The sequence below is a fragment of the Macrobrachium rosenbergii genome, chromosome 55, assembly GCF_040412425.1.
Source record: "Macrobrachium rosenbergii isolate ZJJX-2024 chromosome 55, ASM4041242v1, whole genome shotgun sequence".
In the NCBI taxonomy this organism is placed as follows: domain Eukaryota; kingdom Metazoa; phylum Arthropoda; class Malacostraca; order Decapoda; family Palaemonidae; genus Macrobrachium; species Macrobrachium rosenbergii.
Window position 1 is genome coordinate 46,053,362 of NC_089795.1, and position 26,180 is coordinate 46,079,541.

General features: G+C 34.5%; 1 long non-coding RNA gene across 1 annotated transcript in view; it reads left to right on the plus strand.

The window, feature by feature from the left end:
- Nucleotides 1-25,623, plus strand: part of LOC136835116 (uncharacterized) — a 152,188-nt gene extending 126,565 nt beyond the window's left edge. The window contains exon 3 of the long non-coding RNA XR_010851985.1: nucleotides 25,527-25,623. This is a non-coding gene — a long non-coding RNA (uncharacterized lncRNA). The remainder of the gene's footprint in view (nucleotides 1-25,526) is intronic.
- The last annotated feature ends 557 nt before the right edge of the window (nucleotides 25,624-26,180 follow it).

A 26,180-nucleotide genomic window follows, 5' to 3' on the forward strand; every position in this document is an offset into this window, starting at 1 on the left:
ATATATATATATATATATATATATATATAGATACATACACACACACACACACACACATATCCAATACCACAATGGTTCCTGTGGCATATAAATATTAAGAAGCGCTGGCGGAAAAGGTGAAAGGAAAGATCGTAAACCCTGAACTTTTGTCCTTATTTCAAGACCTGATCACAGTAACAGAGAGGAGAAAAAGTACTATACTGTAACATTACATTCGTCTGGTAAAAAAAAAAAAAAAAATACTCACATAAACAAGAGTAAAGATCAACTGTCCATTTGCTAGCATTTACAAATTAGGTAATACATCAAACAGCCCACTGTTATGAAGAGTAATTACTATGTTGTCTTACGAGAGAAAAGGCTCTTTTAACTGTTGGTTCTTTGAATGTCTCATTTTTCATAATATCAACTTTATAAATCCGGGACTGAGGTTCATATTATTAATTTTATCAATAACATGATTCTATTATTAGTCTTTCTAAAATATCACTAGATTTATACAGCGTTGTCGTATCTTTCCAGTTTATTACATGGACTTCGTCTCTCACATGAATAAAAATGCCATTAGATTGGTAACCACTTCGGACATTGTAACGATGCTGGGAAACTCTTGTGCAACAAGATTTCCCAGTCTGACCCATGTACTTTTTTATCACAGCCTGTACATGGAATACAATATATACATTCTACGTCACTTTCTTTAGGTTTGTTCTTTATAAAAAAGGTTCTGATACAATTATCATATTTAAAAACAATGTTTATGTTAAATTCTCTCAGTAATTTAGGGAGATGACAAACTTCATCGTAACACTGTAATAAGGTAAACATAAAATATTCTCAGTTTTACCCTCCCTCCTAACTGCTGAACCATAAATATACTTCTTTGCCTTCCTTAATGCATTGTCCAAAAAATAAACCGGGTAACATAACTTTTTACCAACAGAATAGATAGTTAGAATTTCTTCGTCCAAATATTCTGGGTCACATATTCTCAGGGCTCTAAGGAACGTGCTATTAAATACAGATGATTTAACAGATGAATGATGATTAGAGAAATAATGTACATATCCATCAATTTGCGTAGGTTTACGGTAAACTTTAATTTTCAACAAGTTATTAATACTGACACATTTATCGAGCTTATTAAGCTTTGTTTTGTGGACAACTATTTTGCAGTAGATGGCAGGTATTTTAAACAAATATTTGGTATGGCTATGGGGAATCCCCTGTCTCCTGTACTTTCCAATTTGTACATGGAATTTTTCGAAAGTAGAATATTGCCTAGTATATGTAGATATACTTTGTTCTGGATAAGGTATGTTGACGATATTCAGGGTCTTTGGCCATTAAATGAGGACCCTTTTGTATTTTTGGAGCGTTTGAATGGTCTTGTGCCTTCCATTACATTCAAAATAGAAGAAAATAATAATTGTATTGCTTTTCTTGAAGTAGTAATAATTAAATCCAATAATTTATTGAAATTTAAAGTTCACCGTAATAATAGTAGAATCATGTTTTATTGATAAAATTAATATGAACCTCACTCCTGGATTTTACAAAGTTGATAATGTTATGAAAAATGAGAAATTTAAAGAACCAACAGTTTAAAGAGCCTTTTCCCTCGTAAGACAACATAGTAATTACTCTTCATAACAGTGGGCCGTTTGATGTATTACCTAATTGTAAATACTAAGCCATTGGATAGTTGATCTTTACTCTTGTTCATGTGTGTATATGTAATGTTACAGTTTTTTTTCTCCTCTCTGTTACTGTGATCAGGTCTTGAAATAAAGACGAAAGCTCAGGGTCTACGATCTTTCCTTTCACCATTTCCTCCGAGCTCTTCTTAAATATATATATATATATATATATATATATATATATATATATATATATATATATATATATATATATACATACATACATACATACATACATACATACATACATATATATATACATATATATATATATATATATATATATATATATATATATATATATATATATATATATATATATATATATATATATATATATATATATATGTATATATGTGTGCTTGTATATATATATATATAGATATATATATATATATATATATGATAGATAGGTAGGTAGGTAGATCTATGTATTTATAGTTTTCCTTTTGTTGAACCAAGCTACAGTCTTCCCTTCTTTCAATACCCGCTGTAATTAACTACCTGCCATGTCGACTGTTACTCACAGAAAGATAAAGCACATTACACTGCCCACTTACTTCTTGTCCGGGGTATGCGATGCAAAATCAGTTCCATTCTTTTCACAAGGGCGTTCTAAGGAACTTGAAGACCTGTAGTCTGGGATCTTAGAACGCCATTCGAAGTTCTGTGACTAACAGCTAATTTCCGTATATACTTAATCACCTGGAAACTAAAAAGAAAATACTCATTAGTGTAACAGTGATAGCACATGTATATAGTTCGGTTTTAAAAGAATAATTTGACTTCGTCTGAGTGAGGCAGTCACAAATAATCCGCATTTCCAGTGGAAAAAAGCTACTTCAGTCATTTTTCAAGTGTTTTCGATTGGTAGATAACGTATGATAAGAAATATTGATTTGTGAAAGAAGGAAGATCCCTGTCTGTCTTTGTGTCTTTTTGTCTGTCTCTCAGACTTTCAACTCTAAAATTGCAGCCTTTTATTTTTCTATAAATTCCAGCCTTTTTACTATCAATAAATCTCAGCATTTCAAGTCTATAAATTCCAGCAATAGTAACCTCATTCGTGCCCTACCTGTATTTAATTTATTCGTTATTTCTTTTCTAGGAATTTATTCTTTCATTTTCTACTATCTGTTGCATTCAAAATACCTTTCCCAGAGATGTATATTGCGATTTCATTTATTTATTTATTTGATTATCTCTCATGCAAAGGAAATTATGGCTATTATGTAAGTAAAGAAAGATACAATCTTTAGAAAATATTCTTGAACTTCGTAGTAGCTTTTCCAAAGACAAAACGTTACTTAACTGCAACCTACATATTTAACTGATTGTATATTACCTTGAGTTACAAACAAATAAATGGATTCCTTACGCCGATAATCTTAAACTCATAAAAGATTAAAGAGTCCTAGGAATGAAATGATATATTCTACATTTTCAGTGTTCCTGTAGTATTCAAGATTTCTACCTCAGTCATTTCTAAGGGGTAGTCAAAATCTCAGGCGCGACAGACGTGTAGGAATCGTCTTTAGTTGGAAGGAAACTCCCAGGGTACCGTAAGGATACCGTTCGGTCGTTTATATAAGACACGGGGTACAAGCTTATTCTAGGAATAAGAAACTCCTCTTACTATGCATCTTTATTGAGTCGATATGACGTATTTTCCCGGCGGGGAACCGACATCCTGAGTTAATGTTCGTAACTTTTTCTTTCTGCAATAAGATACCTCCGAGTTTTTGTGCGTCCTGAAATTTGCATTTTGGGGACCTCCTTGAGGGCCACATATCGCATGAAAGGTGACTTCTTCTTTGGTGTTAATATAAGGAAAAAAGCATCTGAACTTATCTTCTGCTGAGATACGTATCTAAGAGCAGAAAGGTTATTCTTTTGCGTCGCGAGAGATATATATAAAAAGATGAATAATTCTCCACAGGTCATAGAGTATTCGAGATCTAATCCTTGAAAGGTGTCTATTCTTCTCTCTTTTAACTCCAGAAATAGGTTATTCCTTACCCAAGCCTTTCTTTTACCCAGAAATAACCTACACTTTCCCACGTGCGTTATGGGAAAACATACACAAATGAACATTCCTTTTATTTTTATGGCTAAATAATCATTTTAGGTCTCTGATCTGCCATGCCTATGGATGTAACTTTGAAACTGAAGCGATGTATAGTTTTTTTTTTTTTTGTTGAACAATCATACCAGCCATCCTTCATTGACGCGCAACTTAAACTTTCGTAATAGGTGGGACAATAATGTGTCTACATCACAGGTTCGTAGAGATGAGCTTTTGATATAGGCCTACATACTGAAACATTTGTATTAAAGTAGATATTTCTTCTTTGACTATTTTATTGACATCCCCATCACTCCTATTTCAGTCGGTTATCTCTTGGTATAAATTAAACTTAAAAAAGGCTAAAGGCTTTCATTCATCGAGAAAATCCATTTGAAAATCCAATCACCTTGATTTAACAGAAGTTAATGGGAGAAACGGTTCAGTGACGAAATTTATTAACACTTTCCTACTAAGGAATTTAATCCGATAAAATGAATAATTATAGGTATATAATTTCTTGTTCAGTTAATGAATATATATATATATATATATATACATATTTCCTACTAATATATATATCTATCCTATATTCATATTACACTGTATCAAAAGACATATTAATAATTATATATATATATAATATATATATATATATATATATATATATATATATATATATATATATATATATATATATATATATATGTGTGTGTACTTCTTCAGCTGTAATATTACCTAAAAGGCAATGGAGTCAGGTAAAAGCGATGTGGATGCTTAAAAGAAATAAAACCTACGCTCACTGTTTGGAATGAGGTTCGCTTTAGGAGACTGCTAGGCGTTTAAGCTTTAATGACCTACGTTATGTGTATGTGTCTACATTTTAGCCTGGCTATAATCAGCAGAATCTTATTCAAAACGAATGAATAAAAGTACAAAACTGTAATGCTTTTTTATATATACATACATATATACATGTATATATAGTATATATAAATATATATATATATATATATATATATAAATATATATATATATATATATATATATATATATATATATATATATATATATATATATTATATATTATATATTATATATATGCTTTTATTCCCATATTTATATGGGTGTTCATATATATATACCTATATATGTATATATATAATATATATATACTTTGTGATATATAACTTTTATCACCTGTGGTTTATATCGGCTGCCCTGCCTGTATCGCTTAGACCCCGGTACGTATGTTTTCATGTATCATACCCGAACCAACGCCCTTTATTCCCAGTGAACTAAATGAATAAATTATTGCGAAACATTTACCTGGACAGAATAGCCCAATTTGCACTGAATTTCAGTCGATGTTTGTTATGTTTTTTAGAAGGTGTTATGTGTTTGGTTTTGTGTGTGATTTAGTCTGTAACATCCATTTTTACTTTTAAAAGCAAAGTGGTATCTCTGTCCCTGATTATTAGAGGTACGTAATTGTGTATATATAGATATAAAACTGGAGATAATATATATATATATAGGGATATGGATATATAACCTATATATATATAGTAGAGGTATATATATATTACATATTATGTTGATGGTGAATGTAACTAAACTTATAAACTTGTATGTATGTAAACTAGTGCTCTACAGAAATCCAAACGCTTGGCCTATCTAGACAAAATTTAGCTCGTGGCCCTCATTTGGCCCAAGAAAGGTTTTCGCGTAGTTTTCAAACCCGTGAACCCCCCTACCCACCCTCCCCAAGACTGGACTGATAAACGAAAATTTAGGAAACTTGGAGTTTCGTCTGAGAATGTAGAGTTCTGCAGTTTCGTATCGAGAATTTTTGAAATTTAACTGCATCTCCTTTGAATTCTTTTGTCGTGTAAAGTATGTGTACTATCATGGGAAATGCTTTTCTTTCCTCTGATTAATAATTCTGTCTAGAATTCATTGCTCTAAATAAACATGTTAATCAAAACCACGCCACGTGTTACTCCTTTCTAAGGCAGATGATCGACTGTCATTCAGATTTATCTGAGAGAGAGGCAGCGCCGGGTTGGTAGATATATATATATATATATATATATATATATATATATATCATCCTTATATATATACACAGATCTGCACTCTGAAGAACTTGAATTGAACAACACGGTACACGGACTGGATGTCGAATGCACTTTTGCCGAAGGACTGAAAGTCGAACCCTTGATGCCGAAAGGACATAAGCCGAATGGACAAGAGGTCGAAACCCATAACGTCGAACGGACATAGAGTTTAAAGGTTATTACGCCGAACGGACATAAATCTGAAAGGGAATGAAACACGTATATACAGGTATAAATACAGCAACATTTTAATTTATTGGATTTACAGTGTGAACACGTAAAAATAAAGTTCAAATTCCTCTCTGTTGCAAAAATGGTAACAGCGCTAGTTTCCTAGAGCCGAAAGCTTTCTGCACGTGTTAAGTTCAAGTCTTTACTCTTGTTAACATTTGTTGTTCGCCTTACCATTCGTCCAAGCGTTTCTCTCTTAGACAGGGAAACCAGCAATGCCTTGAGGCAATTCTTCCATGACATTGGTAAGTACACTGCTTGTCACCTCCTCCGTTGTTCGGCTGTAGTTTTCATATCCAAAGCTTTTAAAACACTATTTTGAGTACCAACCGGAGGATGTGAATGATTTGAAACACTGCCTTGTTCGGTATCATTTACAGCATAGTTCTGATTCGTACACTACGCACCCCAGATACTCATCCTAAAACAAGGAGGAATAAATTCTGAAAGAAACATTTACCTGGACGGGGAAATAACCCAATTTGCACTGAATTTCAGGGAATGTAATATTCACGCTTTTTTTCGAGGATTTTATGTCCTCTTGTTTTCGCGTTGTGCTTTCATAAAGGCCGCTGGGCTTTCGTATTTGGAAAGGAGAGAGAGAGAGAGGGGCGGGGGGGCTTTCTCTGTCCCTGATATTAGAGTAAGTTTTGTGTACATGAGACAGTAAAATCGGGATGAAATTTTACTGAAAGGGGTTGGACAATATTTTCTAAAAAAAATATTTCTTATTTGATGGCCTCAGGGTCTGTTTGACATGCATAGAAGCTGAATTTCCTCTGGGAACCACTGCATTTCAAAATTTCAGTTCCAATTTGGGTCCGATCGCCAGTCTTCTGTCAACTTTTCAGTCTCTTGGTAGCAGAACATTTAAAAAGGTGACTGTCCAGTATAATGATGTAAAATATATATATAGAGATATATAGATAGAGAGAGAGAGAGAGATATATATATATATAGATATATATATATATATATCCTTGAAGTTGGTCGAGAGGTTTAGAGAGAGAGAGAGAAAAAGATGAGAGAGAGAGAGAGAGAGAGAGAGAGAGAGAAGAAGAAGAAGAAGAAGAAGAGCACATTCATGGTAATGAAAGGACGCCAAGAACGAAACCAAACGGGAATGGGCTGCCTGGATTTCCAGGGCATATTGGTCGTATAGAAAAAACCAAATTTCTTTTTGCGGATTCCTGATTTCAAGAGAAATAATATGTTTCTGACTTGAAGCTCGAAGAGGACATTTAAGCAGAGGGCCAAATCCAGGTTTCCAGGGTGGTTCCAGCATTCTAAGGAGGGTTCCAGTTTCCAGGAGCATAAGGTATTCCCAAATCCAGAGTTCAGAGTTCTTCAGATGATCATGTTCTGGAATCATGGCGCTAGTGGGAGGTTTCATCACTGGTGACACTTTCTCATTTTCCAGTTTTTTCTGGAATGTATTTTTTTCCCAGAGAAATTCAAATGTATGGTTAGGGAAGTGGTGTGTGGGAACACATAAATGTTATAAATTACCCACAGAATTTTGCATCCTGAATTGGGCTCAGTTCAAGGTCAATATTCATAGTCGATTGAAGCTGGATTAGTAAAACTTGATTATATATATATATATATATCATATGATTCTATATATATATATATATTTATAATATATATTATATATATTATATATATATAATATATATATATATGATAAAACGTATATATATTTATATATATATATATATATATATATATATATATATATATATATATATATATTGAATATATATATATAAACTAAACTTGTAAAATTGTGCTCTATAGAAATTTGAACCACATGCCCCATCTAGACAAAATTTTGCACACAGCCCTCATTTGACCCAAGGAAGGTTTTTGTATAGGTTTCAAACCCGTACCCCACTCCTCATGGGTACCTTATTCACTGTGGGTCCTGGCAAAGACCCAGCCAAGGGGTAACATTTTGGACTGGTGTGAAATGTGGGATGTTAGGAATGTAGGTTTGTACACTTTAATATCGACCTTGCAAACTAGTGAGAATGGGGCTCTGCAGCGGCAGCGGGCCGACGTGCGATTCGCTCAGTGTCAGGCCGAGTAATGTGACTGGAATTGTGCCCATGCTTAGAAATATTTTCCTACATCTCCTTTGAATTGTTTTGTCGTGTAGGGTATGTGTACTTGCATTGAAAATGCTTTTCTTTTCTGTGATTAATAATTCTGTCTAGCATTCATTGCTTTAAATAACCATGTTGGTCAAAACCACACCAAATGTTACTTCCTTTCTAATGTAAATTTTCGACTGTCATTCAGAGTTTTCTCGGGCAATGCCGGGTTGGTCAGCTAGTATTGCCAGCTTTGTCATATTGAGAAATTCAAAAGTAGATAAAAATCTTTATAAAGAAAATGTAAATTTCTCATTTACGTCATCTGGGAAAACTCAAACGTCTCGTCATGGATATAATGAATGATGCAATAACATCTTATAATCACAGGTGCTTTGGTTCCCTTACTCGAAATTCATTACAGATCTGGTTTGCAAATGAGTTGTCAAGTATGACGCCAGGACTGGTAGAGGTGTTGGGGAGGGGGGGACCTTAAGAGAGGGAGGGGCCTGGGTTCATACGAATGAGGCACTGGGTTCTTTGGGAGTACATGATTAATATTCATAATGATGACGATAATGATGTGGCTGAGGATGATGATTATGATGAAATTTAAGCTCTTCAAGGCATTAAAGGAATTGAATTGGTAAAACGATGATTTTTTGATGATGTCATGCCGTTAGGTCTCTCTCTCTCTCTCTCTCTCTCTCTCTCTAACTTCTCTGCATGTTGCAAAGAATGTGGTGTTTATTTGAAAGAAGTTACAGAAGATGATAGAAATAACAAGGAAGAGATAAGTTATTAGAAAAAATAAACTAATAAATTAATAAATAAAGATAAAAATATACATAAATTCTTAAAATACAAGGTGAATTGTTTTAGGGTAGTAGTGCATTGTATGAAATAATAATAATAATAATAATAATAATAATAATAATAATAATAATAATAATAATAATAATAATAATAATAATTCCGTTTGTTAGATAAAACACTTCGTATTTATTTTTTTTCTTTTTGTATCCTGTCATCTTAACCTTAGTCGTTAGTGTATAAAACAAATTTGTTCAAGAGCTTTATAATAATAATAATAATAATAATAATAATAATAATAATAATAATAATAATAATAATAATAATAACTAATATAAAACAACAATTTTCTTTATTTTCCATTTTGTTTATCCTATCATTTTTAACATTTTGTCGTTAGTACAAAACAAAATCAAAATAGATATTAAATTTTGAAACCCTCTTTAGTTCCAAGCTGTTATAAAAAATTCCCATTATCATTATTATCATTCTAATCCATGTTTCTCTTTCCTCCCTTCAAATATTACCACTTGGATAATTTTCCTCCGAGAGAAAGAAAATAAATTTGTTATACACCCAAGTTACGAAGGCATAATCATGAAGTTCCTTTTCAACCTGCATTACCCACACCAAACACTTGAGGCAGAACATTAGGGGGGATAAAGAACTCTTGAATATTGAATACGAGTCTGGTAGTGTTACCTTAAGCGTCTTTTAATGGCGATGGCCGTTTTCCGCTGCGCTATTACACACCTGGACGAGTGAGCTGCCCTCCATGCAAGAGAGTGCTTCGCGGTTTTCTGTTTTAATAAAGATATCGCCTTCAGTCTGCATTTTTTTATTTTATCTTTTCATGTTCGTATAAAATTACCGCGTATCACTTACATCAATAAGAAACGTGACTGTTTTTAAATAAAAATTATATTTCTTTCATTTATACTAACAAAATTATGGACCCACCTTCATGTCAAAAAAATGTCACATGCAAAATGAAGAAACTTAACTATTTTTGGATAGAGAATTTAGTGCTGCTGTAATTTTTATTAACAAAATCTGACTGTAATCTGTAAAATGTTGAAATTTGAGAATTCATGTTAAAATTTAACATTTCTTTAATTCATTTGAAAAAAAAATGTTCTGATTTTGAAAAAGCGCTCCCAATTCAAATGTAAATACGCATCATATGCAAAAACTGATACCTACAGACCATTTTCAAACCATTTTCAAATATTCGTTAATTGTATTAATAAAACTGACAACCCTACTAGTATAAATTCATTATATATCACCTGCCAAGAGACGAAATCCAGCCATATTTCAGCAATGTCTGAAACCTGAAATGTAGACATACCCGGAAGGAATGAAGAGACAGCCATCCCAAGATTTTTGATTGGGCATCATCTCAGCCACGATCGAGATAAATCTGAGAATCTCACCGTCAAGACCGAGATATACGAGGATGCTGCTGCCTTAAGGTAGAAAAGACAAGACTGATTGATGGCTTTTTATATGTACTGGCGTTACAATAAGTATGGTCACTGAGGTCTAGACACAACAGGCATGCAAAGTGGGTTGGCTGGAGATAGAGTGCTGCTCTGATCACGGATTCTTCTTTTAGAAGAAGAAGATGCTGATAAAAGAAGATGATAAATAATGTTTAGTTAACTAAAAAAACGAAAATGGAATTAAAGAACAGAACAGGATGATAGAAGCAAGAGGGGAATAAGGGAAGGCTAGGAGGTAGAAAGAATACAATTTTGAACAGATGAAAGTAGAAAAATAACAGTCAGAGAAATGCTGAGGAAATAGGAAAAAGGTGAAGAATTGGAAATTCGAAAATATTTAAAACAAGAATGGCAAATGTGAACAATGAAAAGAATAATAAAAAAAATGCTAGTAGTAGTAAAAAAAGAAACAAGAAAATATCAAGTTGAACAATTAAAAAGAAAAGAAATATAACGATACTGAAATAATGAATCATGACAGAATAAACAAAAAATCAAGAAGAGCATGAATGGAAATAAGAAAGACAAATAGCAGAAGAAAGAGCAGCAAGACAGGCCTCCTCAAATGCCTATTCTGAAAGGCCCAAAGGGGTCTCATTCAGTTTTGGCTTTTGTTGAGCTGCTGGGGAATCTTCCAGTGACACGTCTGAGACTGGAAACTTATGGAAAAGTCAGGCCTGAGCAAGAATAATCTGCGGCTGCAGTTCTCATGCTAATGACCTGATACTTCCACCTTGAAAGTTAGCCATCTCTTCGACAGATTCCATGCTTAGACCCAGGTGTCATTTTTGGGGAAACATAAATGCTGGGAAAAATCTATCGGGCACAATCGTATTCTTGGAAAAATAATGATCAAACGGTCGTAAGTTTTTCCATCTGCTTTCCTTTTCCATTGTGGTACAAAGAGCGAATCTTTTGAACCATTTAGCAACGGAATCTTTATCTTTTTTTTTTTTCTTTCAAAAGATGATTATAAAGATCTAAAATCGTTAATGTGTTGGCGTTCAGCAGACTGATTATAATATCTATTTTTTTTTTTTAGAGATGCTCTCTCGACGACTTCTGTTGGTAAAAATGCTTTGTAATACATCAGTTTTAGAAGTTCTCAAATGAGAAAATATCTTGTCTCAGACCCATAGAAAACAGCTAGCCAAATATTTAGCTTTATTAGTTTTCCTTGATTATTTAAATTGTTTCGATTTTTCCCATTTTTATCAAATTCGTTTCTTGTCTGTTCTCTGGTTTCTACTTTAAAGATGAGTTCTATTCTAAAATAAACAAGTAAAAAATCAGTTCCAGCGCAAGAGTTTTCTGTACAGCCGCTGCAAAATAATCAAGGCCACCGAAAATAGATCTATCTTTTAATGGTCTAGATAATATTGTATGATCCGCGACCCATGAAACTTTAACCACGGCCCTTGGTGGCAATTCTATATCGTTGCTTAGAATTATGGCTTAAAATTAGCTTAAAATAAAAATTTGATTGGATATTTTTGATTGGATCAAATTTGTTTGCAGCCCTCTTCAGTAGTTTTTAAGATCTGAGGCGGACAGAATAAAATGCGTACGCACAGACAAAGCCGGCACAATAGTTTTCTTTTACAGAAAACTAAAAGTAATAAATGAATTAATGCATTCTCAAGTGACGTCGAGAGCATCACCCTTCCTAATCACGAAATTTGGTTATCAGAAGAACATTTACCAATGGCGTTCCAGGAATCAGTTGATAGGAAATTTGATCCGAAATTTAAAGATGATCCCTATCCAATAACGTGGTGGGATGGTCTATTTCGGATACCTCATTTAGGACTTTCATTAGTGAGAATTTGAAAGACAGAATATATTAATCGAAAATTTTGTGATGTTCTTGTGACTTCATGTTATTCAATTCTAAAACAGGTTGAGGGAAAAAATATTATAAACCTTAGATATTTTTTCTAATGTTTGTAAACTGCACCGTGTTCTGGGTAAATTATACATATTAAAAAGATCATTACTGAACTTACAGTGGAAGAACCTCTAAACGAAATACATTCTAGTCCGTTCGTTACGTAAAGCAATTTGTTTTTAGTCATAATTTTTAACATTTTATATTACATTACATTACATTACATTTTTGAATTCTTCGTTCATTTTTATTTTATATTGCATCAGTCCATCATATATTTTTATTTCATCAGTCATTTGCATACATATCCAAACACAATAAGCAAATATTAATATTGTTTTGATGTTTCACCTGATTTAACATCCTCCCTTCAACGAGAGGGTTATAAACTCTCCCACACACAATTTAGAGACATCTCCTTAAATATAAGACTAAAATACCCAACATAACTCTTTAACCTTTCTTCTAAAGAGTGGGAGCCGATCTACGTAGCCGATATGCTTGAAGGTGTGTCTCTCTCTCTCTCTCTCTCTCTCTCTCTCTCTCTCTCTCTCTCTCTCTCTCTCTTATTTACTTTTATCCCCTCCTGCTATCAGGATAATCTCTCTCTCTCTATTCTCTCCCATTTACTTTTTACCCCTTCTGCTATCGATACCTATTTGTATTATGATCTTTTAAATGCATTTGCCGATGTCTTACTAAGAAATTTTCTATAAATGTTTCTTAACCACTAAGAAAGTTCATATTCCCTCTTTACTCTTATTTGTGTGTTAAAATGCAGTGTATGTCTGTTTATTTTTGTGTGTGTGTGAGAGAGAGAGAGAGAGAGAGAGAGAGAGAGAGAGAGAGAGAGAGAGAGACGTATACCAGCCGAATATTTCCCAAGGGTAAATGGGGACAAGAAGCATCCCCTTAAACCCCAGTAACTTTGAAAGGGGAAAATTGCCGTTATTAGCCCAACCATCTCCACTCACTGTAATAATTAATTTTCTGCCTTGGCTTTTACTCTTGGGGGCCAATGGAAGAATTCAGAAGATGTCGACCAGATGAAATGATTGGATCTCTCAGGACAAAAATTCCCCTCAGACAAAAATAACTCTGAAGAGAGAGAGAGAGAGAGAGAGAGAGAGAGAGAGAGAGAGAGAGAGAGAGAGAGAGAGAACAAATTCGTTTCCATGAATAAACAGCCGAAAGAAATGGCATTTTTGAATTTCAGAGTTGCTAACTAATATCTCTCATTTCAACTTCGTTCTGATTTGCAATATTAAATCAACAAAATGCCCCAAATACCATCTTCTCTCTCTCTCTCTCTCTCTCTCTCTCTCTCTCTCTCTCTCTCTTTGATTTGTAATATCAAACCAACATTATGGCCCAAATACCAACTTCTCTCTCTCTCTCTCTCTCTCTCTCTCTCTCTCTCTCTCTCTCTCTCTCTCTCTCTCAATGTGGTCACTTTTTCTGCGACAGGTGAGTTGGCCGTGCTACATCATCATCTGCTGAGAACAAAATGAAGTCAGGTCCTTTCTTCCTCGTATTCTTTAATTTGGTTTCCACGAGTTTGCAGACTGCAATTAATTTGTCACTGTCAAAGTTTTAGTTGACTAAGTTTCCTCAGTTTTAAAGTTTAATAAGAATTTAATTTTTGCTCTGTTTTTATTTCAAAGTTATAAGATTTTTTTTTCTGTGCCAAAATGGAAGATGCTTGATTGAAACTTATTTATTTTTTTTATTATCACCTCATCACATAGACATGTACATTATCACGCTCTAGAACATGTCTGTTTACGTGATTCTAATAACCACAAAGCCATCGTAGCTTCTCGATTTCTTCGAACTCTCATCCGGGTATCAGACCGAGACGACGGTAACCACGTGGCCACGGACGTCAGATTTCTTCTTTCTTTCTTCATTTTGGGTCTAGGCTTAGTAACGACGTGCGTTTCCAAAGTGTGAAGACATCGAAAAGTTAAGAGGGTTTTGTGGTTACTAAAATTACATATGCATGTGGTAAAGAGTAACCAGGAGATTGTAAATATGCCTGCATATGTTGGGAAAAAAATTAAACACCCAGCTACTTATCGCATACATATCACGAACAAGTTGAAAAAGCCACGACCTTTGGGAAATTCTGAATAATCTTATGAGCCACTGGTTAGAACTACCATTAATTCTCTGACTTGTATTGAACCTGTGTGCGATAAGTTGCCGACGAATATGACATGTTCACAGTGTTGACCCGCCCATTCCCCGTAATTATATTTAGTTTTCCAAAATGTGTAATTGATCTCTGTAAAAATATTCTTGTATGGTATGTTACCATCCGCAATTCTGCTGACCCTCAGTAAAACTTGGAGCCAATTTACTACAGGTAACAAGAGAAACCTTTATAGATTTTCCCTGGTTTTTTTAGAAATGGAGATACGGAGCTACGAATGTGTTCATATAAACACAAAAACATACCACTTTTCGGGGTGGAAAACAGCCATTCATCACATGTCTATCTCAGTATTAGCGGAGGCTGCGTTGTAAACTCGTTATGCTTCTTCTTCTTCTTCTTCTTCTCTTCTGACTTCTTCTTCTTCTTTTCTTCTTCTTCTCTGACGGGAAATTTAGTCTTTTTCGTTTAGAATTCGGTTGGGTTGGTGGAAATGAGTGTGGATCTTTTTTTTTTTTTTTTTTTTTTTTTAACTTTTGAGTTGCAGTACCCAAGAAAAAAGGTGGAGTTCTATTGGAGCTCTGTTTTTTTTTTTTTTTTTTGTAACCCGGTGTGGAGTTAAAAACATGGAACGCATTCACGCACATTCACACTCACATACACACAATCACACACACATGTACACATGTACATCATATACATATATATATATATATATATATATATATATATATATATATATATATATATATATATATATATATATATATATATATTATATAGATATATACTTACACACACACACACACACATATATATATATATATATATATATATATATATATATATATATATATATATATATATATATATATATATATACAGAGAGAGAGAGAGAGAGAGAGAGAGAGAAGGGCTTTCCAAACTCAACGACGGGAATTAGCCTTCCAAGTACTTTCAAGTTCCTCACATTACCTGGAAGATTCCACCTCCAACATCGTACTCCTTCAGAAACATAACGAGAAAGGACGTTGGTTATGAATCCTATAGGTTATTTGGGTAAATGATAAAAGAGAGAGAGAGAGAGAGAGAGAGAGAGAGAGAGAGAGAGAGAGAGAGAGAGAGAGAGAGAGAGATTTTTTTAAACTGTTCAGAACGAGTTTTTACTTATTTCTAATTGAGGTATGTAATTAATATAACTAGATGATTGTACAGTACTTAATGTACAGTACATACTGTGCAGTACATTTTTTTAAGCAGAATTGAAACTATTCCTAGATGTTTTTACAGTGCTTAATGTACAGTACATATTGCTAGGTACATTTTATTTAGGCAGAATTGAAACTATTCCTAGATGATTGTACAGTTCTTAATGTACAGAACATACTGTGAGGTACATTTTGTCTAGGCAGAAGTGAAACTATTCCTAGATGATTGTACAGTACTAAATGTACAGTACATATTGTAGGGTACATTTTGTTTAGACAACTGAAACTATTCCTAGATGACTGTGCTGCACTTAATGTACCATAAGTATTTTACAGTACATTTTGTTCTAGCAAAATTGAAACTATTCTTAGATGATTGTACAACACTTATTGTAAGTACATATTGTACTGTACATTTCGTTCAGTCAGAATTGAAACTATTCCTAGATGATTGTACAGTACTTAATGTACAGTACATATTGTTCGGTGCATTTTGTTCAGACAGAATTGAAACTATACCATTTAGTCACTAATTTACCAAATCTATAAAATGTCATTTATTCACTAAATGCCAAATATGAAAAGTGCAATTTAGTCACTAATTTACCAGATCTCGAAAATGCCATTTAGTCACTAAATGCCAAATCTGAAAGGTGCCATTTAGTCACCAACTTGCCAAATTTCAAAAATGACATTGAGTTACTAAATGCCAAATTTGAAAAGTGCTGTTTAGTCATTAAATTACCAATCTCATAAATGTGATTTAATCAATAAATGCCATACATGAAAAGTGCCATTTAGTCACTAATTTGCATAATCTCAAAAATGCCATTTAGTCCCTAATTTACCACATCTCAAAAATACCATTTAGTCACTGAGTGTCGAAAATTAAAAGTGCCAGTTGTTAATTTACTAAATCTCAAAAATAAAATTTATTCACTAAATGCCAAATATAAAAAGTACCACTTAGTCACTAATTTGCCAATTCTTAAAAATGATGTTTAATCACTAAATTTTAATTATGAAAAGTGCTAATTAGTCACTAATTTACCAAATCTCAAAAATGCAAGTTAGTCACTAAATGCCAAATTTGAAAAGTGCCATTTAACCACTAATTTACTAAATCTCATAAATGAAATTTAGTCACTAGATGCCAAATCTGAAAATTGCCATTTAGACACTAATTTTCCAGATCTCAAAAATGCCATTTAGTCACTGGATATCAGTTATGAAAAGTGTCATTTAGTCACTAATATGCCAGATCTCAAAAATGCTATTTAGTCACTAAATGCCAAGTCTGAAAAGTGCCATTTAGTCACTAATTTACTAAATCTCACAGATGAAATTTAGTCACTAGATGCCAAATCTGAAAAGTGCCATTTAGTCATTAATGTACCAGATCTCAAAAATGCCATATAGTCACTAAATGCCAAATTTAAACAGTGCCTTTTAGTCACTAATTTAACAAATCTCACAAAAATGCCTTTTAGTCACTAAATGTCAAATATGAAAAGTGCCATATAGTCCCTAATTTACCAGATCTCGAAAGTGCCATTTAGTCACAAAATGCCATGCATGAAAAGTGCCATTTAGTCATTAATTTGTCAAATCTCAAACGTGCCATTTACTAACTAAAAGCCAATTATCAAAAGTACCATTTAGTCACTAATTTACCAAATCTAAAAATGCTATTTATTCACTAAATGCCAAATCTTACAATTTCCATTTAGTCACTAGTTTACAAAATCTCAAAGATGCCATTTATTCACTAAATGCCAAATATGAAAAGTGCCATTTAGACACTCATTTACCAAATCTCAAAAATCTCATGTAGTTAATGAATGACAAATCTGAAAGGTGCCATTTAGTCCCTAATTTATCTAATCTAAAATATGCCATTTATTCACTAAATGCCAAATAAGAAAAGTGCCATTTAGTCACTTTCCGAATTACTGGGGATTGATGCCTTCAGAGAGAGCTGGAATGCAGGTCATTATTTTCCACTTGTGCTTCAAGTCTTTCTTTTTTTCAACATTTCATTAATTCATCCATTTGTGAAATGAAGAGGTCATTAATGAAATTAGGTGAATATTGTAGTTTGGTCTCTGTGGAGTATTTCCAGAAAGGTTGATATCAATTTTGATGCTTGTGACATTTTTTAGTGACAGCTACCATCTTCAGTGATGGACTTTGAAGGTTGGGGAATACAATTCTCTCTCTCTCTCTCTCTCTCTCTCTCTCTCTCTCTCTCTCTCTCTCTCTCTCTCTCTCTCTCTACCCAGTCTTCGTACAATGCTGGATAATGTAAGTGGAATCTCTCCATCTATGTCTGCCTGTCTGTCTCTAACCAGATTCATACAATGCTGGGTAATGGGAGTGGAACATAACTCTCTCTCTCTCTCTCTCTCTCTCTCTCTCTCTCTCTCTCTCTCTCTCTCTCTCTCTCTCTCTCTCTCTCTCTCTCTCTCTCTCTCTCTCTCTCTCTCTCTGATTTGAATCAGTGAACTATGGTGATAAAGTAGGAATGCTATATGCATATAAAGGACCTAATAATGAGACAATCACAAACAAGGAAGCAGTTAAAGACCTTGGTGTGATGTTGAATAGGAATATGTTATGCAATGATCAAATAGCAATTCTATTGGCAAAATGCAAAGCAAAAATGGGACTGTTGTTCCGGCCCTTCAAAACAAGAAAAGCTGAACACATGATTATGCTTTATAAAACGTACGTACGTAGTCCCTTGAATATTGCAATATAATATGGTACCCACACTACCAAAAGGATATTGTACAAATAGAGAGTGTACAAAGGTCATTTACAGCTAAAATAGAAGTTAAGGACCTTGACTACTGGGAAAGACTACAATTCTTAAATTTATATAGTCTTGAAAGGAGAAGAGAACGCTACATGGTAATTCAAGCATGGAAACAGATAGAAGGAATTACCGAAAACATCATGGAGCTAAAAATATCAAAAAGAGCAAGCAGAGGTAGATTAATAGTGCCAAAAACTATACCAGGAAAATTAAGGAAAGCACACAGGACATTAATCCACCACGCACCAGCATCGATAATGCAGCGTCTATTCAATGCGCTACCAGCTCATCTGAGGAACATAACAGGAGTGAGCGTAGATGTGTTTAAGAATAAGCTCGACAAATATCTAAGATGCATCCCAGACCATCCAAGACTGGAAGATGCAAAATATACCGGAAGATGCGTTAGCAATTCTCTGGTAGACATCAAAGGTGCCTCACACTGAGGGACCTGGGGCAACCCGAACGAACTGTAAGGTCTGTAAGGTAAGGTCTCCAGTCTTTATACAATGCTGGACAATGGGAGTTGAATATAACTCTCTCTCTCTCTCTCTCTCTCTCTCTCTCTCTCTCTCTCTCAGTCTTCTCTGATGTGAGTCTCTCTCTCTCTCTCTCTCTGATCTTGATCTTGTAGTAACCAGGAACACCTGAAAAAAACAATTGCTCTTTCGACTTACAACTCTGAGTGCCCGATACAAATTATCTGTGTCATTCTTTTGGGAGAACACCCAATTTATCTCTCCATTTCTTATCCGGCAAAAAAAAAAAAAAATCCTCCTTCCATCGTAAGAGATCTTATCCATTACTGTGTCTCTCGAATTTCTCTCTCGTCTCGGCCTCTCACCCAGCAATTTCTCTCTCCTCATAAAATATCTCACGCGAATTCCAGCTTCCTGATTCTCATCTTGATCAGTGAGTAATGGACCTTTAAGGCAGCAATTTCCGCTGTTGCTTTTTGTCAAGACAAAAAGCAATGGACATGAAACTAAAATAAGCAATAGATCTCCTTTTTTATGAACAGCAGCGTTACGTAAAACGTCCGTCTCAGCCTGCGGACGTGATTTCTGTTTCCGTAACAGTTGTGGCTGACGCATATTTGTCTCCTAATTCATATTTTTTGTTACAGTCTCTCTCTCTCTCTCTCTCTCTCTCTCTCTCTCTCTCTCTCTCTCTCTCTCTCTCTCTCTCTCCTATCTGTGGCAAAGTTAGTCCGTTTAATATCCTTACTCGAAATGAATATGGTAGCGTCATCTTCCACATATCTGATTAAGAGATTAAAATTAATGATAATAAGATCCAATGTCCTGACTAATTTATTCAAACATTAACCAGCCTAATCTCATACTTCCTTCCCAGCCAACTTAATTCCATACTGAACACCATGTTTTACCTTGGATCGCTTTTCATATAGTTAACCAGCTTTAGAAGGTTTTACATGAATACAGGCCTTCCTTATATTCAACTGTTAATATTTCTGATTTTTTTTATTTAATCAACTGTTCCCGTTTCCTCTCTTTCATACCTGTATATGTTCCTCTTCCTTCGCTATATATTTTTGCTTTCATGATTTCCAGGTTCTAGCTTTTGGAATTCGACAGCCTTTGTTTCTAAATACATATACAAAGACACACACATATATATACACATACGTACATTTTTCTCCTATCTTCCCTTTGTCGCAATTAATATTGACTGTATTTCCAAAGGGCAAAGTCAGGATCCTTTTCGTCATTCATTGCTTTTCCTTTACTGGGCCCAGGCAGTGTACCCTTAAAGAGAGAGAGAGAGAGAGAGGAGAAGAAATTAGTTTCACTTGCTGAACTAATCAGATTATAAATAATGCCGTCATATTCACACAGGAAAACGATCCTTTGATATGTCGTTGGATGGGGGAATAATCTCAATTATTTTGTGTCAAAGAGACAGTCGAGCAAAATGGGAAACAGTCTACTTTTGTCAGTCAGAGAAGTATATCGATTAGTCCTACATTGTCAACTTTGTTAAAACCGTATATCTTCCCATTATACCTAGTTAGATAGATGCCTGGAAATATATATGACTTTTGAATATCCATATTCAAACCATTTGAAGGGCAGGTAGATTTGTCATCCCACTCCGGAACAAACCCACTGCTACACCACTTCAGTACAACCGGGTTGCGTTTTACTGAGCAGACAGCCCCCCCCACGACGAAAGGAACACACCCACGACACCTTGACTAACTACATAATCACACATAAGCCTGGCGATTAATTATGCCAATTTTCAGACAGTCCTTTGAAGACGCTCCTTCCTTTGCCTCCCAGTCATAATTGAAATGCATTCGGCTCTCGGTAGAATTATAAAGGAAATTATATCCTGTTCCCTTGTTTACGTGATAGGATTTCGTAATGGCCCCACCGGGTAGGAATCAGTGACATCTTCCCGTGAAGCACATTCTCCACTCAGAGAGGCTTTGATTCACCGTTTGAAGTTCCTAATTATAAACCAATTCTCTGCGTAGTGTAATTTGTTATGTGTAACCTGTTACAGGTGCAGGCCTCACCATGACCCAAATGCCACTTGCACTTGAATGCTAAGATTCGTTGCACGCTTCACTAACGCTTGGAATATAAGAAATCAGTTGAATTCAGTTCATTTATAAGTGCAAAATGCAGAATCATATGACTTATAAGTTATTGTAGGTATGCTTAATCTTTGCCATTTATTATACAGACTTAACAGATTGCAGTTAAAAGCAAATTCCACTTTTCTTCAAAGAGGTTCTTGAAGATGGTTCCCCAAAGAGAGGTTCCTGATTGTGCGAACTGATCTGAAAATACTATGCTCCGTGAATTTCCAATGAAACATCTAACTGAAATATGAGGTAGAAATACCGAATGCAAATGGAAATATGAGGTGGAAATATCAAATAAAAGTGGAAACATTAAGTACATAAAATGGAAATATTAAATGGAAATTGAAACATGAAATTAAAATATCAAATGGAAATATCAAATAACAGTGAATATTTAGTGCAAATGGAAACGTGAAATGGGAGTATTAAATGGAAATGGAAACACGAAATGGAAATATCGAATGGAAATATCACATAAAAATCGAAGCATCAAAAAAAAAAATAATAAATATCATGTACTAATGGAAACAGCCAGTGAAATTCGAAGTATCTTAAAGAAATGTCAAATCACAATGGAAATATCAGAAAAAATAGTAAGTGGAAATGGAGGCAAAAAAAAAAAGAAAAAATTTGAATATCAAATGTAAAACTAAATACCAACGGGAAATATTAAATGACATTAAAAATATTAAAAGGAAACATCAAATGGAAATTGAAATATGAAAAGGATACATTAAATGAAAATATCAGATCTAAATCGAAATATCTGAATACCGAAAGTTATAACAAATTGATACATGAAAAGGAACTATCAAATAGGAATGGAAATATCAAATGGAAGTCGAAATATCAAAAGGCAAAATAAGAATGAAAAATCAAACAAATTCCAGGTTTCCTTACAAATTCAAAAGTTACATAATTCATGATTTTCTTAGATTATATTTAATTGGTTTGTACATCATGGGGTCATTCACCTCATTCTACTTCTTCCCCCTCCCTCCCCTGCCTTCTCCTTCACTTCCACCTCCTCCCCTGCCTTCTCCTCCCTTCCTCTTACCTCAGCAACCTCTTCACTTCCCTTCCTGCCACTTCAGCTACCTTCCTGAAGTGCATGTCATAGGCACCAGTCCCTTCCTTTTACATCTGGAGAGCAAAACCAAAACGTTTTCTCTTGAAAAAGGCTCTTTTACTTGGGGAAGAAAGTTTTCCCTTGGAATCGTTCCCGGAAGAAAGACATTTTATAAAAAAAAAAACTTCACTTTGGGGAACGTCTTGAATTAGAAAAAAATAATAAAACGTTTCTTTTGAGGACAACGAAATGTTGTTTCTGGAAATGCGTCTCCACACGAGCAAATGCTTCCTTCGAGGTAGACTTTCGCGTCAAGAAAATTTTCTTTACGGCAAAAAAAATTCAACGTAGAAAAATGCCTAATATCTACACTAACGATGCTGAAAAAGATTCCAGTATAAAGGAGAATATTGAAAAACCTATTGCCTACGGTACAGCCTAAATCCAAAACGCATTTTAGGCTTTGTGAATTTTGGTCCCTTCATAGTCATTGATATCCAGGATCAGAGAAATGAATGGGGAAAAAAGCCTCGAGCGAATGAAATCAAATCTTGATCATACAATAAAAGGAAAATCCAATTTCTCCCCTCGGTGAGATGTTTTAGCTTATCGGAATTCATTCAAAATCTTGTTAAGGGCGAAGTTTTCAAATTCCCATTAAATTCTCTTTTATATATGATTTTAATCCAGATATTGTTGGCCTGAAACAGAACCCCTTCTTGAAATGTTTTGCTGTTCACTTCGAAAATCTTGTTAGCGTGACGTCACGAATATGTCAACAACCAATCTTTTGGTAAAAAAAAAACACCAAAAAAATTTATATAACAGCTGTGTCCCAAGCCCGGATAAATAGGGAGGGTTGGAGTCAGGAAGGGCATACGTCCATCAAACATCACTTTAATGAGAAACTCCGAAAAATGAGCAAAGGAAGCTGATGGATTGGGAAGTGATTACAGACTTATTAAACTCAAAGACAACTGTTTTGATTTCATTTGAAATCTTATTTCTGAGAGTTACACCTTCAAAACCTTTTTGCTCTCAATTTCCCTTTCAGCGTTGAATGACCTCGTATGTCCGAACACTTAGCCTTTAGCTTAAATTTTTATTCCAATTCCTTTTCGTTCAAAGTGCATTTCATAAATAACCGTTTATAACATATTAGTAATTTGGTAAGGATTACAGTACAGGTATTATTGTTTCCAAGAACATGCAAGAAATATATCTTAAATCTTAAGAGTTTTCATAATACAGATAAAATGCCTAAGAGATCTGTGTTACTTCAGTGTCACTGTCATGACTGCCGGCATTTCAAGGGTCAAAAATGAGCAATAAGATAAACTGAGGAAATATCCATCATATATGGCTGCGTATGAGTTAAGTGTACGGAACTCTGTCGAATAGTATCTGCTGTGAATGAAATCTAATGGGTTCTGAGATCACCTGTAAAGATTTTTTTTCTATAATGGACATTAAACTACCTTGGTACACGCCATTAAGTGATTGAGAAAGGTTATTTGGCGAGGCATGATAAATTAATAAAACAAAGAGAACGAACGTTAACAGGAAAATTATACATATTGGAAATGAAGTATATATATAAATACAAATTTTTTTAAAGATTTAAATCATCTCGTCCTCATAATCCCTCACGCGGTGCACTGCAGGCATTACTCAGGGTTCTTAGCAGCGTCCCTTCGGCCCTTTTCTGTCCTTTTACTGTACCTCCGTTCATATATTGTCTTTCTTCCATCTTACTTTCCACTCTCTCCTAACAACGTTCCATAGTTCAATTGCGAGGTTTTCCTCCTGTTACACCTATAAAACCTTTCTACTCTCATTTCCATTTCAGCATTGAATGACCTCATAGGTCCCAGTGCTTGGCCTTTGGCCTAAATCTTTTTTCCAGTTCCATTCTCATAATCCTACCAAATAAGGACAAAGTCATCCTTTGCCAGTATTTACTCTGAAACGAATTTCTTGAAAGCCTTCGCTTTTAGGACAAAAATTCAATTATCATAAAATGCCATAATCCTTCTACGTATAAGACCCAAAACAATTTCCCCAGGATGACTTTCTCCTCGAACTCATTTACTTCCTCGACCACATTTCCCAAGACTTACGATGTTTATTTCTCAGGGGAAATATGTCGGTAGGTACCTGTGTCGTACGCAAACACTTATGAATGAAGGCCCAGAAACCACTGGAAAACTTAGATTTGCCAAGTGTGGAGGTCTCGATGGATTGAAGATGGAAGGGAAAATGTTGCACGAGAGAAAATGACATTTTGTTTTGAAATGTGAATTTAGTCCCGTTGATAAAAACGATTTTTTAGAAGTTTGCGTTGAAATTTTATTTGATTTGGAATCATGGTTTTAGGTCCCGTAATAAAACGACTTATAAGCATTAATATGCATCTAGTGCATTGAGCGGTTTTCAAAATATGATGCATAGCCAGAGCTGCTGCAGAGAAGTAATTGAAAGTAGAGTAAACATTTACCAAAGCTTTGTGAAAACAAATATTAAATATGCAAATCTCATCTCGACAGAATAACAGAACAATATCTGAAGCGCTTTTATTGTCTGTCTTGTTAATAAAAAGGGACCTTAATCTTTCATAACTGAAAGTTAAGATCAGACAAGGGTTATTAATGATAATAATGTAAGATACCAATAATAAAGTAATAGCAGTCATTTTGGAATCTTTATATGATCAAATTGTTTTCCATGACGATTGTCATCAAATCTTCGTCGTCATCTACCAACAGTTAATCATATGGTGGCAGATGAGGGGTCGGGGGGATTGGTTGTTGTTGTTAAGGAGATGTTGGTCGGTCAGCTTGTGTTTTCACCAAACATTATCGAAACCCGTTTATCCGTTGTCGATATTTTAACTTCTCTCTCTCTCTCTCTCTCTCTCTCTCTCTCTCTCTCTCTCTCTCTCTCTCTCTCTCTCTCTTGTATTTATTTAAGGTCTGTGTTCAGTGTAAATGAAATAATGTTGCACCTTTTTTAATTCTGATTTAATCAGCCATCAATAGTCAACAAAGAATTAACTCTGTTTGATGAATAACTATATAATTATGCAAACTAAACTGCTGTTTTCTTAACTCATTAAAATTGCATCTAGGTGAAAGGACATTAGATTACGGGTTTTTAACCGCAAAAGTCAGGTTATAGAATAATTTTCTGCATTGGTTTCAGGAAGAAGTATCTTAAAAATAATTTTCTGCATTTGTTTCAGGAGGAATTCCTTTGTCGCCCAAGAGAAAGAAGACACTACGCACCCCATCAACAACATGACGACTTCGGCGGTGTAATTTGGTCACAACCGGCTCCAGGTAAAGCTGACAGCCATTCCGGAAGAATACTGGTCGTCACGAGAAGGTTGTATTTCTCTCACAATGGCACAATACTTTTTCTAAACATTTATGTTACTAGTCTCTTGGTATTTGACGTTGTTGTTCAAGAGACAGTCTTGGCTCGTAGTACGGAATGCGTCATTTAGTTTTATTTAGTCTGCCGAGTAGTCTGGTGGTTATTGCTCTTCCCTAGAGGGTAGTGCCATCAGTGCACCTCACGCGGTTCATTGTAGGCATTGCTTAAGGTTCTTGGCAGCATCCTTTCGCCCCTAGTTGCAACCTCTTGCATTCATTGTACTGTACCCACGTTTATATTCTCTTTCTTCCATTTTATTTTCCACCCTCTCTAACAATTGTTTCATAGTGCAACTGCGATTTTTCCCCTGTTACACCTTTAAAACCTTCTTTACTCTCAGTTTCCCTTTCAGCGCTGAATGACCTCATAGGTCCCAGTGCTTGGCCTTTAGCACAAATTTTATATTCCAGCGCTTGGCGGGTTTTTAGATTTTTGTACATTTTCTACGGTGTTTTGTATT